The 16,737-nt window shown below is 33.7% G+C and overlaps 1 protein-coding gene across 12 annotated transcripts in view; it reads left to right on the top strand.

Moving 5' to 3' along the window:
• sano (CABIT domain-containing protein serrano) overlaps positions 1-14,268 on the top strand; it is a 711,482-nt gene extending 697,214 nt beyond the window's left edge. For all 12 annotated transcript variants that reach the window (XM_073957415.1, XM_073957408.1, XM_073957405.1 and 9 more), the window contains one exon: positions 13,624-14,268. The gene's annotated coding sequence lies outside the window, so the exon portion shown is untranslated. The remainder of the gene's footprint in view (positions 1-13,623) is intronic.
• Positions 14,269-16,737: the final 2,469 nt, after the last annotated feature.

Here is a 16,737-nt window from a genome sequence, read left to right as displayed (position 1 = left end):
TGAAGGGGACAATATAGTTATTGATGAATAAATAAATATTATACTTGATCAGGTTATAACGGTTATGTTTTTATCAGACCTCGAATACCAATATATGAAACTATATTGATGCGTGGAAAATTTCCACCCAATGAGAATCCGAAATACCGAGTTACAGATACCTCAGTAGAAAATCCTTTAAAAATCTTCACATCGGGTGTATTCCTTCGTATTATTTACCTTCCAATCTAAAGACCTGGGTACATAAGCAGCCTCGCTTGCTTGCCTTGCTTTCCTGCTTCATTTCTGACATAATTAAAATAAAAGAATAAAGAAGAAAAGGGCAACCTAGTTCGAAATTGGCTCGGCCTTCTTTATTCTTTTATTTTTGTTATGCCAGAAATGAAGAGGGAAAGCAAGGCAAGCAGGCGAGGCCTTAAGAGCCTGCTGTACAAAATTACAGCAGCTTCGGTCGGGAGAAACCGTTGTTTGAGGGTTCAACCAAAATGTGACCTTTGTCTAAAATTTTTTGTGGAGAAGTTGTTTAACCACTTAAAAGGCGAATTGGATCTATTTTGGACGGAAAATGTAGCTAAAGTCCTCAAAGTAGCAAAAATCGTTAGGCACCGAGATATAGGTGTAATTTTAAACCAATTTTTCGTGGAGAAAATGTCCGCCTTATTGGAACCTCAAATGTTGAATTACTGCTATTTTGGTACGAAAAATAAGCTAAAATCGTTGAAATGGCAAAAATCCTCCAAAAATGGATGGGTTAATATAGACCCCATGTAGAAATGTTAAATTCCCATATCGAAGACTAAATACCAAATTTTAGTCATTTCAGTAGAATAATATGGCTAAAACTTCTAATATACAGAAAATCGTGCAGTAACATTAAAATCCCCGATAGAAAACCTTAAAAATAACGTAATTCTCTATTCTCTAGTTTATGCAAAACTAAACATCAAATTTCAGCCATTTCAGTTAAATAATGTGTTAAACCTTTAAAATACCGAAACTCAGAAGGCACCGTTCTATTGGGGCTATATCAAAACGTCAACATGTAAAGGCAAAGACTGAACACCAAATTTCAGCTATTTCAGCTGGATAATGTGGCCAAAACCTTTAAACTACCGAAAATCGGGAGGTACCGTTTTATGGAGGCTGTATCAAAACGTAGACCTGCACCGACACATTTCTGGAGAAATGTTTTATAGCTTCAACAATGACTATTTACAAAATTTTAGCCATTTCAATGGGATAATTAGGCAAAAACCTTCAAATTGCAGAAAATCGAAAAGTACGGTTCTATGGGGGTTATACCAAAACGTAAATCTGTACTGACAAATTTCAGAAGAAATTTCAAAGAAGACTAAATCTCAGCAATTCAAAATACGGAAAATCGAGAGGTACCGTTCCATGGTGGCTATATTAAAACATGGACCTGTACTGATTTTTGGGGATAAGTTTTGTGACATATCGCGGGCTGTATTTCGATTTCAATAATGTATTTTATTCATGGGGAATGACAAAGTTATGTATTCCATATACTGTGGTCATGCACGACAGTATTAGTAAATTTTGAAATATTTGTCAATGTACAGTGACTGTCACTGAAAATGATGCAACTGAAATAAAAAATGTAAACGTTGATAACTTGGTAACGAGTTGAGATTTTTTAACAATTCATAAAACAATTTTGTAGACTGAAATAAAAATATTCCATTTACATTACCATTATACTAAAATTTTACCGGACAACAAAAAATGGACATTTTTAAAATGAGCATTAAAAATGATGCACCACAATAATTGATTAATAATTTCCAAATTTTTCGCTTTCTAAGCCATTTTAGTAATCAGAATGGTAGAATAATTAGTTCCCTATCGTTATCAGTGATGCTCCTGATGTAGTTTTGGCATAATTGTAATTAATGTCCCTTTGCAGGCAATTTGGCTAGAAATTTCTAGTTTTTCAAGTTATTTTCCAAAAAATGACTATGAAAAATCATTAACGGTGATCACGGTGCTCTTGAATCAAATTTAAATGGAAGGTGCTTACACGTGGGAAGTTGTTGCGGATTCTGAAACTACAATGTTCATAGATGAGAAAAATCAAAAAACAAAAAAATCGCCGGAGCGCTTTTTAAATAAATCGCGATTCAAGTTGACATTTTTAGGGGTTGTTTAGGTTTTCACGATTTTGCTTAGAAACCGCAAGTCCTATGTTTATGTTTTTTATGTTTTTTTTTAAGGTTTCGCGATTTTGCTTGAATACGGCAAGTCTTATAGGCATGGGACCTGAGAAAATCGTATAGCTGTGAAAATTCTCTACAAGACTGGCTTATGTAATTTTCCTAGGTTGTACCATTTTTTTAGATATATAAGTTTAAGTTGGGAAATTGCAGTCATGACATTGTTTTATATGGAGACGATACAGAATTGAATTGAATTTGAATTGTCCCAATTTCAACTTCTATATCTCAAAAGTTGTAAAACCTACGAAAATATCATTAGGGTCAATCTTGTAGAGAATTTTGATAGCTACAACATTTTCTTTATTCCCATTTTGATAGGACTTGCGGTTTCCAAGCAAAATCGCAAAAACCCAAACAACCCCGAAAAATGTCAACTTCAATCGCGATTTGTTTAAAAAGCTCTCCGGCGATTTTTTTTTTTTTTTTTTTGATTTTTCTCATCTACGAACATTGTAGTTTCAGAATCCGCGAAAACTTCCCAGGTGTACGCACCTTTCATTTAAATTTGATTCAAGAGCACCGTGTGATGTCTAGAGTACGTACAAACAATTTAATGATATTTGGAAAGTCCAGTGTCAGCCAGGCTTGCCCTATATTATACTAGTATTTAATGGCGTTGCCGTGATAGAGGTAAAAATCAGGGCATATAACAAATTTTGTTGCACTTTTCTTTGAAATTTGTTTTTAGAAACATTGTTAACAATGTTGAGATCATGTTTGCTTTTATAAAAACAAAAATTTCAACACCCATTGTTGCCATTTAAGTCAAACAATACTACGCCCTTCGACGAGTTTCATAGAATCTCTCCAATTTTTTTTTTTCGATTTTTTTTCAATTTTGTTGCATTTTTGCGGGCGTTGTTTGGTATAAAATTCATAGTTCAGATGAACATCAGCATATCTAGCGTAAAACTGATATTTTACTTGTGGAAGAAGCCAACACACCTGTAGTGGAATTCTGTAACACATTTTTTGAGTTACCGACAAAAATCGGTAAAATAAAAACGCAAAATTAGGAACAGCTTTATTTTGGTTGTTAAATTACCGCAAAATTTCGTTAATTATCGAAATTATAAGAATTTTAATTTTACCGATTTTTGCGGGAAGTCAAAAATTGATTTACAGAAATCCACTGCTGAGTTTAAATAAATAAGCTGTCGCTATCAAAACGCTTCATAAGAAAGACATTGTTAACAATATTTTTAAAAACTATTTTCAGAGAAAAGTGCAAAAAATTTTGTTCTATGTCCTGATTTTTGCCTCTATCAGGGCAACGCCATTAAAGGCTAGTATAATATAGGGCAAGTCTGGCTAATTCATATATCATTAGATTGTTTGTACGTACTCTAGACATAACCCTTAATGATTTCCCATAGTCATTTTTTGGAAAATAACTTCTAAAACTAGAAATTTCTAGTCAAATTGCCTATAAAGGGACATTAATTACAATCATGCCAAACTTACCTCAGGAACATCATTTTTTCTTTCAAAATCAATGAAAACTATAGGGAACCAATTATTCAACCATTCTGATTACTATAATGGCATAAAGAGCGAAAAATTTGAAAATTATTAATCGATTATTGTGGTGCATCATTTTTAATGCTCATTTTAAAAATGCCCATTTTTAGTTTTCCGGTAAAATTTTAGTATAACGGTAATGTAATCGGGATATTTTTGTATGCCGTCTTAAAAACGAAGACTTTTTAGCCTAGAAAATTGTTTTTTGAATTGTTAAAAAATCTCAACTCGTTTCCAAGTTGCATTATTTTCAGTGACAGTCACTGTATGCGTGAGTGATTTTGATTATGAAAATAAAACCCTTTCAATCCGAAACAAACAATTTTTGAAAGCAACAAATATTATTTGTGAGGAAATTAAAAAAAAATTGAAAACTTCAACTCTAAATCGAGTTCTTAGAGGAAAATATATATTTTCTGAAAAATGGACATGCTGTTGTGAAAATAATGAGTTATTAGCTTAATTTGGAAGTAGTTAAGACTACCAAAAAACCCTATAAAAATCAGTTATTTAATAATAGGGGTTTTTGCTGGATCGATAAGTAATGTCCACTTTTCGGGGATAGTTTTGAAATCATTACCGAAAGTATTCCCTGGAATCCCTTTTTTTCGTAGCACCAAATAGAATGACTTACAAGCACGACAACTTGCCAATTGAGTATCCAATATAGACGAAACTTTGGAAATCGCAATATTTCTTCTAAACGTGTATCAAGTTGCATGAACGTCTGCATTAGATTGCCTTTTCAGGTACATACCTCTCAGAAGTTCATAAGTTTCGCTTAAATGCAGTTTACGGACTATACGAAGATCGTTTTTAAATTTTTATCGAATTTAGTCCGTGTGATTCTGTTTACAACGTTATACTTTTTGGGGATAAAAACGCATTCTGCCGTAATGCACCGAAAGGCCAAAATATAATACGGTGACCAACTAAACCAGGGATGGCCAAAAACACACATTTGCAGATTATAACCTGCGCTAGTGTGAGTGGAAACGTAAACAATGCATCAACCTAACGATTGTGTTTATAGTGTACGTGTGTTTCGTACGCCTGCGGGCATAGGAAAGTTGTTGTTGGTGGCCATCCTTGAACCAAACTGATGGATGGACTATTCAATCACAAATGTTCAACGCACCTTCACTTAAATCCAATTTAAGTAAATAGCGAGTAGGTCTTGCAATCACGACTACAAAAATATAATTATTTTCTAGGCGAGCCACAACAATCCGAGATTTATGCTCTGAAAGCTCAAATATTTAAGGATAATCTTTCATACACCTTCCCCATAAAAGTGCAGTTAATTCGGATTTTTACTACTTGTAGTCTTTGTGGGCTCTATTACTACACTGTTAAAATAATGGGTTAGTAGGGGGTTTTGTAAGGAGTATTTTTGCTGGACAATGTCTAAAGCAAAATGCGGAAAATATCAAATAAAATGGCATCATAGAATTAAGATAGAGTCTTAAGCACTTTCATAGCTTGAAACTTGTTTGACCTAAGGGACGTTTTACAGGTCCATTTTTCTTGTTAATCTAATTTTAATCCAATTAAAACTCTCCATTTTGTAAAAATTGCCGGGTCCATTACAAAATATCAATGCATTCTATTATATACTGACTATTATTGCAATAAATAAATTGTATTGGATTTATCTCTTTTTAAACATTTTCTATTTCAAAAATTCATCTTAAAATAATTCGCTCATTCTTGTTACACATAGACCATCAATTATTTACTTCTTCACGATCTACAGTCTATAAATAAAATCTTAAAATGACATAAGGCAAAACTCAGTCACCATCTTATTTATACACACACACAGAGACCGAAAGAGTAAAAGACAAAGAGTAGAATATTGAAAATCAACATTTTGTAAATTGAATCGTGTCTCATTGTCCCGATTTTCTATTTGTTTTCGAATAGAACGCAAATGAGTTGAGATGTTTTTCCATTAATTTTGTCTTATTTTTTCTATTTTTCCACTTCCTTGGTTGACTAAGTTGTTGCTTCTTGGTTGATGGTGGGATGCAACCAACAATGAATGGCATGGTATGGCAAATGTTAACATATTAGCGAAGTTGTTGTCGTTGTTTGATGTTTGTTTTCAACACAACCACAACGACGATACGAAAATAAAGAATACTGCCATGACAAAGATGAGAATGAGGATAAAACGTACCACAAGTCCAACTAAGTAAAATGAATTTGGAGAAATTACTTTAATTTTTCAAAGAAATGAAAATGAAGTTCGTGTCTTAAGTCTTTTGTTTTTGTTCATTTTCAACTACTTCATTAAAATGAAACGAAATTCAATATTTTTATGTTTTTTATCTAATTTGTATGTGGTTTATTCTTTTGGGAAGTTACACAGCTATTTCTACTCTACCCCTTTTTGAGGTTAGGTTTAAATTAAAATAATGCATATTCGCATATCGACACCTCCAAATAATAGCATGCTAATTCTGAAAAGCGAGTTTTGCAGGACAAGCTCTAAAAGTTTGGAAATTTCTTTGACCTTCAGTACTATGCTAAGTAAATATTTGTTTATAACTTCTGTTCGGATTGTCCGATCATTACCAAAATTTGACAGAATTTAAGTTAAAGGACGATAAATATAAAAATGTAAAGAACTTGAAAACATGCTAAGTCGAATTAGCATACTATTGTCTGGTGGCGTCGATATATAGTAGCAGATACTGTGATAGAAAATGAATAGCGTCACAACTATACATAAATGTCAAGGCTGTTATGGTGGAGGGTTTAAAAAGCTAAATGCAGTATAACTTTTAACGTTAACTGACGAATCTTCGGTTTGGCGATGGAGGTAGAATAAAATCCGTCAACCCTGAGTGTGATTGCTATTCAGGCCTACCTGATAAGCTCGTTGATCCAGATGTCCTCGTTTGTACTTTTTGACCTATCTTCCCAGATCATGAAGATCATTCTTGACGTGAATGGGGTGGGGAAAGCCTTTCACTAGAATGAGACAGGGATGCTCACTGTAACACAGAAGAAGTCACCGTATTGACATCAGTTTGTTGTGCTGATGCACCAGTTAATTCTTCGTCTCCTCATGAAGATGGTCCACTGGTGCAGTCCCCAGGGCTGCATTCTGGCAGATTTTAATATTCTGCAGCTTCGTAACGCTTACATTTGCATACCACTAAAGCGCCGCGTAGCTTACCACAGACCGAGGTATTCTTTTGTAAGAGGCCATAGGCTTGAAGACATTGTTCCCACTTCCGATCTTGTCGCAACAGAAAGCCGTGGCTTTCGCGGCCAACTTAAACATGTTATCGAACTTTACAGCTAATATCTTGAGGTAGTTTGTGGTCGGAACCTGGATACCATCGACTTATAAGACCTAGGGGATCCTCGTTTCAGCCGTCCATGTGGTGAACAGCGTGGCAGTGGCTACAGCGGCGGATATATTCATATTCCTCAGATGGAAGAATGCAGTTCTTTAGTTCAGTTATGTCGACATTTAACCTTTACATATGTCATCCACGATAGGACCCGACGCCAAAATCATACAATTATCCACATACCTTACCATTCCTCTGCCGCATGAAGTGTGTGGAATTTCAGAAAGGTAGACACGGTGTGCCTTAACAAATTTAAATGGAAGGTACTTACACCTCGGAAGTTTTTGCTGATTCTGAAACTGCAATGCTCATAGATGAGAAATATCAAGAAACAAAAAAAAATCGCCGGAGGGATTTTTAAATAAATCGCGATTTAAGTTCACATTTTTAGGGGTTCTTTAGGTTTTCACGATTTAGCTTGGAAACCGCGAGTTCTATGTAAATTCGTCTAAAGAAAATGTTGTAGCAGAGAAAATTCTCCACAAGATTGGCCTTTATGATATCTTCGAAGGTTTTACCGTTTTTGAGATATGGAAGTTCAAATTGGGACAATGCACTGACTGTATCGTCCCCTTATAAAACAATATTATGCACAGTACCCCTTAACTAACTTTTAATGGAAACCGCTTACACATGGGATGTTTTTGCGGATTCTGAAACAGAAATGTTCATAGATAACAAAAATAAAAAAAATTGAAAAAATCGCCGGAGGGATTTTTAAATAAATCGCGATCAAAATTCACAATTTTAGGGATTTTTTAGGTTTTCACGATTTTGCTTGGAAACCGCAAGTCGTATCGAAATGAGTCTGAAGAAAATGTTGTAGCTGTGAAAATTCTCTATAAGACTGACCTTTAGGTTTTTTCGTAGGTTTTACCATTTTTGAGATATAGACGTTCAGTTCAAATTTTTAGGTTTTTATCTTAAGTCTTCATTGCATTGCTTCAGGCTAGTGGCTAGACCACTTTTTCCGCTTATGCTCGCCTACTACCCTGTCCATTCAAGAGTAAGTTGATGATGCTCATAACGCTCATTTGCTAGTCCAAAGGTTATTAAGTCGGTCGGTCTGTTATAGGAAGATGTTTTGAGCTAAGGAAATTTACGGGATGGCACGACAAGTCATTTGTCACATTATTTGTCTCAATGCCGATATCTGGCGAGCTGTAGGAATCTCCTCTTATCCGTGTCGGAGTTTTCTTTCACCTAGCAAAATTTGGAGCTATCAATTTGCTCGACCAGCGCAGTACCCCTCTGGTCATTGCCTAGGACGGAATGCCAAATCTCATGATGAACATTGAAGTCCCCTAGCCCCAGAAAGTTATTGCCCTCCATAAGCGAACTATTATCAGACATACAACGCAGGGCATAACTGTTCATCGGCGGTTTATACAAATTAAGCAAGTCCACCTCGGCAGTCCCCACTGCTACCCAAAATAAATTCCATGTATGGCTCACGGTAGTCAAGCTCAAGCGAGATAGATCTGTACTAGATAGAATGGTGTATAAGCCCGGCAAGTCCTTCTCCTCCGGTTCTTTTACGATCCTTCAGCAAAACGATGTAACCATGGCACCGTTGCAAGCTATATGTGACGGTAAAGTTTGTTTCCTGGATCGCGGCGACCATGATGTTACACCGACTCATAAAGTCTTAAATTTCGCTGACTTTTGACTACGACCATATGTTGGGTTATTTACAGTGGCTTGATTGAGACACCTTCGTCTCGTCTTCTTTTCTTAATTTTTCGAATTTCTCAGCAGACTTCAGGCAAACAAACTGTAGTGTAACACTCAAAATTAACCGTCCTACATGTCTCAAGCCGTGTAGTCGCCACACGGTCAGTTTTGCCGAAGAAACAGGCCACCATCTGTTTCGAAGGTCTTCTTTCATGAACAACTTTTGTTGGATTTGGCTCGCTTTCAAAGCCCCAAACGGTCGATTACTTTTTTGTTTCGGGCTCCTAAGCATAGATCAAAGTTTCGTCGTCTGTGACGATCTTTTAAACGTCGTTTGAAGTACCGCAATCGATTTTATTCAAAATTTCTTTGCACCAATCCACAAGAGCCTTTTTGAGCGATTGACTAATTTTGCTGGATCTAGCGAGAAAAATTCATTTTTGCGGCCAGGTGCTCATGCAATATCAAATGTTAGTTGGTGGAACCAACCATCATTAAACCAGTTTTTCATAGTGCTATAGGATGCTCCTTCATCGACATACAAAGATTTAATTAGATCGATGCACTCTTGCCGTGATTATCGACGTCGAAAGTTGTGAAAAATTATCGGACGAAAATATTTACAACTAAATTCCATTTTTTGCAAAGTGATTTTTTCAAGTCACTTTAAACAACCCAGTACATGGTCATATGTCAAACTGTCCTGAGCACGCATAGGCTAAAAACTGTCAAACTTTCCAAAAATAATGTTAAATGACGCCTGGCAACACTGCGTGTTGCCTAGCCCAGAAAGTTTTTTAGTTCCCCTCGTAGTACAGTTCTTCCCGATTTTTGGTATTTTGATGGTTTCAACGTCATTATCAACCCGAAATGAATGAATGAATGAATGAATGAATGAAAGAATAAATGAATGAATGAATGAATGAATAATGTCTTTGTGCATTTGCATGTAACATACAAAAGGAAACGAAATAGACCTATAGTTCCTTTTGGGGATATACATATAATCACTTTCTGAGTCGATTTATGCATGTCCGTCCGTCTGCACGTCTGTCCATGTATTTTTGTTCGCAATGTACAGGTCGCAGTTTTTGTACGATTCAGCTGAAAATTGGGGACTAAAATTTTTTAGCCATAGGAAGAACGCTATTGCTTTTGGTGAAAATCGGTTTAGATTTGGATATAGCTCCCATATGTATTTTCGCCCGATTTCACGTATTTACTGCGCCAAACACGCTATATACGTCCGATTTTGACGAAATTTTGAATGAGTGACTCAATTCGGTCTAGAAATAAGTGTGCTAAATTATTTCGAAATCGGTTCAGATTTGTATACAGCTCACATATATATTTCGGCCGATTTCACGTATTTTCTGTACCAAACACGCTATATATGTCCGATTTCAATGAAATTTGGAATCTATGACTGAATTCGGTCTAGAAATAAATGTGCCAAATTATATCGAAATCGTTCCAGATTTGTATATAGCTCCCATATATATTTTCGGCCGATTTCTCGTATTTGCTGCACCAAACACGCTATATAAGTCCGATTTCAATGATATTTGGAATGTGTGACTGAATTTGGTCTGGAAATAAATGCGCGAAATTATATCGAAATCGGTTAAGATTTGGATATAGCTCCCATATATATTTTACATATTCACAGTGGTGTAGGGTATCATGTAGTTGGCCCCGCCCGACTTTGATCCTTTCCTTACTGGGTTTCCATTAGAATTTTGTTGGTATAGGTACACGTTTTCATTTAGCCAAACTAGAACGATGCCTCCCTATTTTCGGTATTTTGAAGGATTCAGGGTCATTATCAAACCAAAATTGATGAAATTTGGTGTTTAGTCTTCGATGGGGTATACAATATTCTAGAAGAGAATTATCAGCATAGGTCCACGTTTTCATATAGACCCCATAGAAGGGTAACTACCGCTTTTCGGGATTTTGAAGGTTATGGCCTCAACATCCCACAGAAATGGCTGAAATTCAGAATTTGGTCCTCGTTGGAATGGTTCCTTCCGATATTCGGTATTTTGAAGGTTGTGGCTTCAATATCCCACTGAAATGGCTACAATTTGGCATTTAGTCTTCGTTGGGAGTATACAACTTAATTCATTGTAACATATGATTGATCATAAGAACAAAAAAACTTCGGTTGGGCATCGGACTAGTAGCCCACACCTATTCAAAAGCAACCTATAACTGTTCCACAAACATCTTGTCTGAAACCTCTTTTGGTACTGAACTGTTTGGAGAAGTCTAAATATTAACCCAATTTTTCGGGTCTAAAGCCGCATTAATAATTGTTACACAAACATCTCAAAAGGGACAAGAGAGACTTCCTTCATATCAATGAGTGCATCCCGGTTCATATTAGCTCAATAATATGGGACCTGCAGTTTATCGTCAAGTCCGAATGGCGTGTCTTAAGACACCACTTTTCGAGAAGTTTTACATGGCTTAAATACTCAGAAAATGTCGCCAACATTACGGAGGGGTATTTTGCCACCATTGAAAATTTTATGTTGCCTGGCGGCACGTTGGCACCCACAAAAGAGCAACCTACTATGAAAAAAAGAAGAAAAAGATAAACAAACCCCTCTAAAGTTGACGACCCTCGCTAAGGTTTTCCATGATCTGCGAATCTACACCTGAAATAACCGGACTCTTTGCAGAGTAGATGCAGCTTGCGCGCTGATATATCGCTCATTTACTCAAAGAGTGACACATCCCAAAAATCCGGTTTCGAGAAAAACGCGTTTTAAGTTGGCTATTAAAATTTGTCTTCCCCACTTAATAAGATTATTACACAAAAACTAAAATAAATAAATAAAATACTAAGGACATATTTTGCAAACATCTAGCAGATATCAGTGCTAAATTTCTGTGCAAGATCAAGCACGATTTGAAGTGTATTAGTGCTTCATAAACTCAAAAAACTTTTGTGTTGAATTATGCGAAACTCGTAGTAAATGAGCTGTAACTCGTGGAGTTTTAGAGATATCAGTACGAAAATTTGACACAGGATAAAGTAGAAGTCATAAAAAATGAAATTGCTAACTCAGAAAACGCATTTTTCGAGTTATGCCACTCTTTGATTAAATGAGCGTTATGTACTTGGTAAAGTCATGGCTAATATTATAGCCTTATAGGAAGTGCGATGGACTCGGGCAAACGTAAAGATCACAAACGATTACGCATTGTATTATACATAACTGCCATGAAATGAAACATAAGCTTGGTGTTGGATTTAGCGAAAGCTAAAATGCAGATTCACTACGGTTGATGGGAGAATTGCCACAATCCGTATAAAAGCAAAATTGTTTAACATCAGTCTCATCTGCGTCCATGCCCCGACCAAAAAGAAAGACGAACAGACCAAGGATATTTTCTACGAACGCCTAGAGTGAGCATATGATCGCTGCCCTGGCCATGACATTAAGATAGCCCTGACCTACTCCGCTGAACTTACTCGCATGCTAGAAGACGGCACTCCATGTCCTGACAATGTCGAAGCGCATTGGCAATGAATAGCCCACTCTTTTCAAACTGCCGCAAAATCTATACCTGGGTACCAAAACCACCACCATGACTGAAATACTTAGGAAATGTAAGCCAACATACACTGAGGAGATTTGCAACAGGCCAAAACTATTTTGTTCTGGTCAACTGCAGACGTTCTCAGTGCCAGGCTCCAAAGAAAAATATCGGATGAAGAGGGAGAAGAAGTGTATTTTCAGAAGAAAGAGCAGAAAAAACGCGAGCAGAAAATACACGAGATATTCAGGAGTGAGAATAAGTCCGAACATTTTTCCAGAGTGTAAAACACTACACCTTTTTCAGATGTAACTCGAATTATTTTATTTGTAATTTGAGAATTCCATGTGTAATTCGAAACTGATCACGCGGAAAATGACGCACTTTATTTTGTTGTTTCACTACACTTTATTAATAATATAATTTGGTCTTATCAATAAACCTCCTCCTCTACGTCATGAAAATAATATTATAAAAACTGTTCACGTTTAAATTGTAAATCGAATTGTTCCATTTGTAATTCGAATTTACCCAATTGTAATTAGAATTATTCCACTTGTAATTCGAATTATTCCATTTGAAATTCGAATTACTCAATTTTTAAATCGAATTATTTCATTTGTAATTCGAATTATTCTATTTGTAATTTTAATTTTTCCATTTGTAATTCGAATTATTGCATTTACAATTCGAATTATTTTATTTATTATTTGATTTGTTTTATTTGCAATTCAAATTATTCCATTTGTAATGCAAATTGTTCCATTTGTATATCGAAACATTCAATTTGTAATTCAAAAAATTACATCCAATTACATCCAATTTTGAAGTGGATGTAACTTGGTATTTTGGAATCCGAATGGGTGAAAAACCTCCAAGCATAGAATTATCAATAAGGAGTGATTGTTATCAGTTAAAATATTCTGTTCCTCAACGGAATAAGCCCTAACGTAGAGAAAGAGCTTAGTATATTAATAATCCGGTTTCCTGTTTACTTCAATACAGTTCGTGGCACCGAACTTAATGCTGTTCATACTTGTCTTTGCATAAACTATTTCAATATTAATTTCTTCCCACTCAATTTACTATAGTTTATCATTATCGTTAAAAATAGTTTTCATAAATTTATATAGAAAATTAAGTTCTTTAAACCCTCTACTCTCCGCACAGCAGAGGGTATGCCACTCGTTGACTTGTTTTACAGAACACTTAAATTAATTAATTATTATTCCAATCAACACTAATTTATCACCTTCTCTTTTATTTATTTGCAGACCTTTTGAATAACATATCCATGGAAAACTTTATGGCAATGGAAGGACAAACGATTACAAAATAAATTTATCCACAAAATTTGTGTTCAAAATTTCAAATAGATCAAATTGAAGAAAGCTTTAATTGTTTTACAAAAAAGTAAATGTGCCTTTTGTTTGAAATAAAAAAATTATACTTGTTATATATGTATGTCTGTATAAATATAGATTGCAACTCCCCCCTCCCTCAAAACCTTCATAGCCATTATTCCCATATTACTAATACAGTCCTGCAATAAAGCTTGTTTTTATTAAGCTTGCAATTATTTCTAATTGAAAACCAACAATCCATTTAAATATTTCTCTAAGAAAAAATATTTCATATTGGAGAGAGAAGTTCAATGCAAAAAAAAAACTAAAATGAAAAAATATATAAACGAAATGAGGAAATCCCAATTTCGTCTTAAGTCTGTAGTTGGAAATTTAAAATAGACTTACACTGAAGTTGAAAGATTTCCTCTCATAAGTAAATAAAAAAAATTATGAATGAAACGAAAAATAAATGCTTAACAAAAATGAATTCTCATTAACATTTATCAAGTCTTGAAAATTGTGATTTTATTTTAATACGTTTTTTTAAATACAAGAGAAAAAAGAAAAGAAAAATTATATAGAATGCATAGAAATGCTTTCATTGTCTTAGATAAGATTAGAAAAGAACTAAAAAAACAATTTGTTTTGTTTAAACTCTGAGCTGCATAGTTAAGTTTATAAAATTTAAGATTTGCTTAGGATATATGCGACTTTTTTTCTTTGTATAGATACAACAATAAGTTTCAGGGGTATGTCATTCAAAATCAGCAATAAAATTGTTTATTTAATTTTCTAAAAGTCCAAGTAATAAAGTAATAAAAGTCCAAAAAAAATGCTTTCTTTAATGCATACATACACATTTTGAAATTATTAGGGTGCCCAAAAATGAGTACATCAAAATTAATTGTATTTTAATATAAAAATATCGAATTTGTTTATTTAAGAGCCGACCAGTATGCGGCCTTTAAAATTAATTATTCTTCTGTTCTGTTTCTGAAATATTAAAAATTGGCACTGGGGTAAGTTTTTTTTGTTGAAGGAGTTAATGTAAAATAATTATTTCCAAACGAAATAACAAGGGAACTGATGATGATCTGTGGCGAGATCCGAAATTATAGTCTTCCCGGCCTTCACCCTTTATAATCAATGCCATATTTACCATACTTTCAAAGTTGCCCTAAATAATTTTTCCAAAAAGATCGAGTGTGAAAATCGTTTCGTTTTCCATTTTTATGCACTCATTTTTCCGGTACACCCTTTATTATGCTGCCACTCTACATAGAATGTAATTAAAATCAGACTATCAAAAGTAACTTCAATTATGATCAATAAAATCAAAGTAATTAAAGAAATAAAACAACTCTTACATAAATACTTCAATATATGATATACACAACTACACACCCTGTTTCAATATAAACTTCAATTTCCACTTCTTATAATACCCAATAATAAGCAATAAATATTTAATACATAATTGCAATATTTATCATAAATATTAATACGCTATCAAATCGAACAAATAATCAAAAAATCACTGAAAAACAAAATTTTCATTTTCAAAGAAATCATAAATAATCTATTTAAGAAACAAAATCAAACTCGTCATTATTAATTTTAATTTCTTTTTAGTAATATTTTAAATTAATTTCCTTAATAATTTTGTTCCATTTTTCTCCATTATCTCTCACATGTCCATATTATATGTATTTTATTCAATATTATTATTTTATAATTTGTTGTTTTTAAGTTTCAGTTTTTATTATTTTATAGCAATATAGACTTCATATATGGCATATTTTGTATATGCTTAATAAATTCATAAAATTATCATTAAAAAATAAAAATATGATTATATTACTGTTTCAGTCGTCGTTTATGTATTATTAATAATTGATCATTATATAATTTTAGCATTACATACATATATAAAAAATATATAAACATTTTATGTGTATTAAACAAATATTTTATGATAAAAATAAAATAAACAAAAAATTATAAAAACTTTTAATTATGTTTGTGTGTTTTTATTAATATGGAAGTGGAATGTAAGCATGACCAAAGTTCTCATAATCAAATGATAATAAAGGTAGATGCATCAGATGATCAAACACAAGCTGCCACAATTCCGGGTTTAGTACAAAAAAGTGCAATAATAAACATTTATTTTAAATTGGTAATGTGTTGATTATGTGTTCAAAATCAACTTTGAATACCACACAAGGTGCTCCTTAACTAACTTTGAATGAAAAGTGCTTACACCTGGGAAGTTTTTGCGAATTCTGAAACTACAATGTTCATAGATGAAAAAATCAAAAAACAAAAAAATCGCCGGAGGGATTTTTAATAAATCGCGGTCCAAATTCACATTTCTAGGGTTTTTCAGAGTCCTATCGAAATGGTACTAAAGACAATGTTGTAGCAGAGAAAATTATCGAAAAGATAGACCTTTATGATATTTTACCAGTTTTGAGATATAGAAGTTCAAATTCAGACAATGCACTGACTGTATCGCGTCCTTATAAAACAGTGTCATTTACAGTGCGCTTTAACTAACTTTAAATGAAAACCGCTTACACATGGGAAGTTTTTGCGGATTCTTAAACAACAATGTTCATAGATGAAAAAAACATTAGGGTTATGACGTTTTTACAACCTCATATCCCTGTATCATAGCGTGATAAGTTTCTACATAAGATTACGTAAAATCTTATTTATAAAGTGATTCGATAAAAAGAGCTTCCGCACAAAAAGCTTTTAAAATTTTTATTTTTCAGAACTTTTGACCATTTTTTAAAGTCACTATAAGCAGCTATTTAACTGAAAACAAGATATAGGGGCACACGACAACCAAAATGACATAACTGTTCTCACTATTTTTTCGTCGTATTATTACATATATATTATTTTATATTATGTATATCATTATTGCATATATCATAAAAAATTAGAAGTGGTTTGTGCAGGACCTTTTTCAATATTTATGTGAAATAAAAGTTATTTCAGTCATTAATAGGCAAAAGGTCATTCATTCGTGCA

This window comes from Musca autumnalis, unplaced genomic scaffold, assembly GCF_047663935.1.
Source record: "Musca autumnalis isolate F117 unplaced genomic scaffold, ASM4766393v1 scaffold_5, whole genome shotgun sequence".
NCBI classification, from domain to species: domain Eukaryota; kingdom Metazoa; phylum Arthropoda; class Insecta; order Diptera; family Muscidae; genus Musca; species Musca autumnalis.
This window is presented reverse-complemented; position numbering and strand designations above follow the sequence as displayed.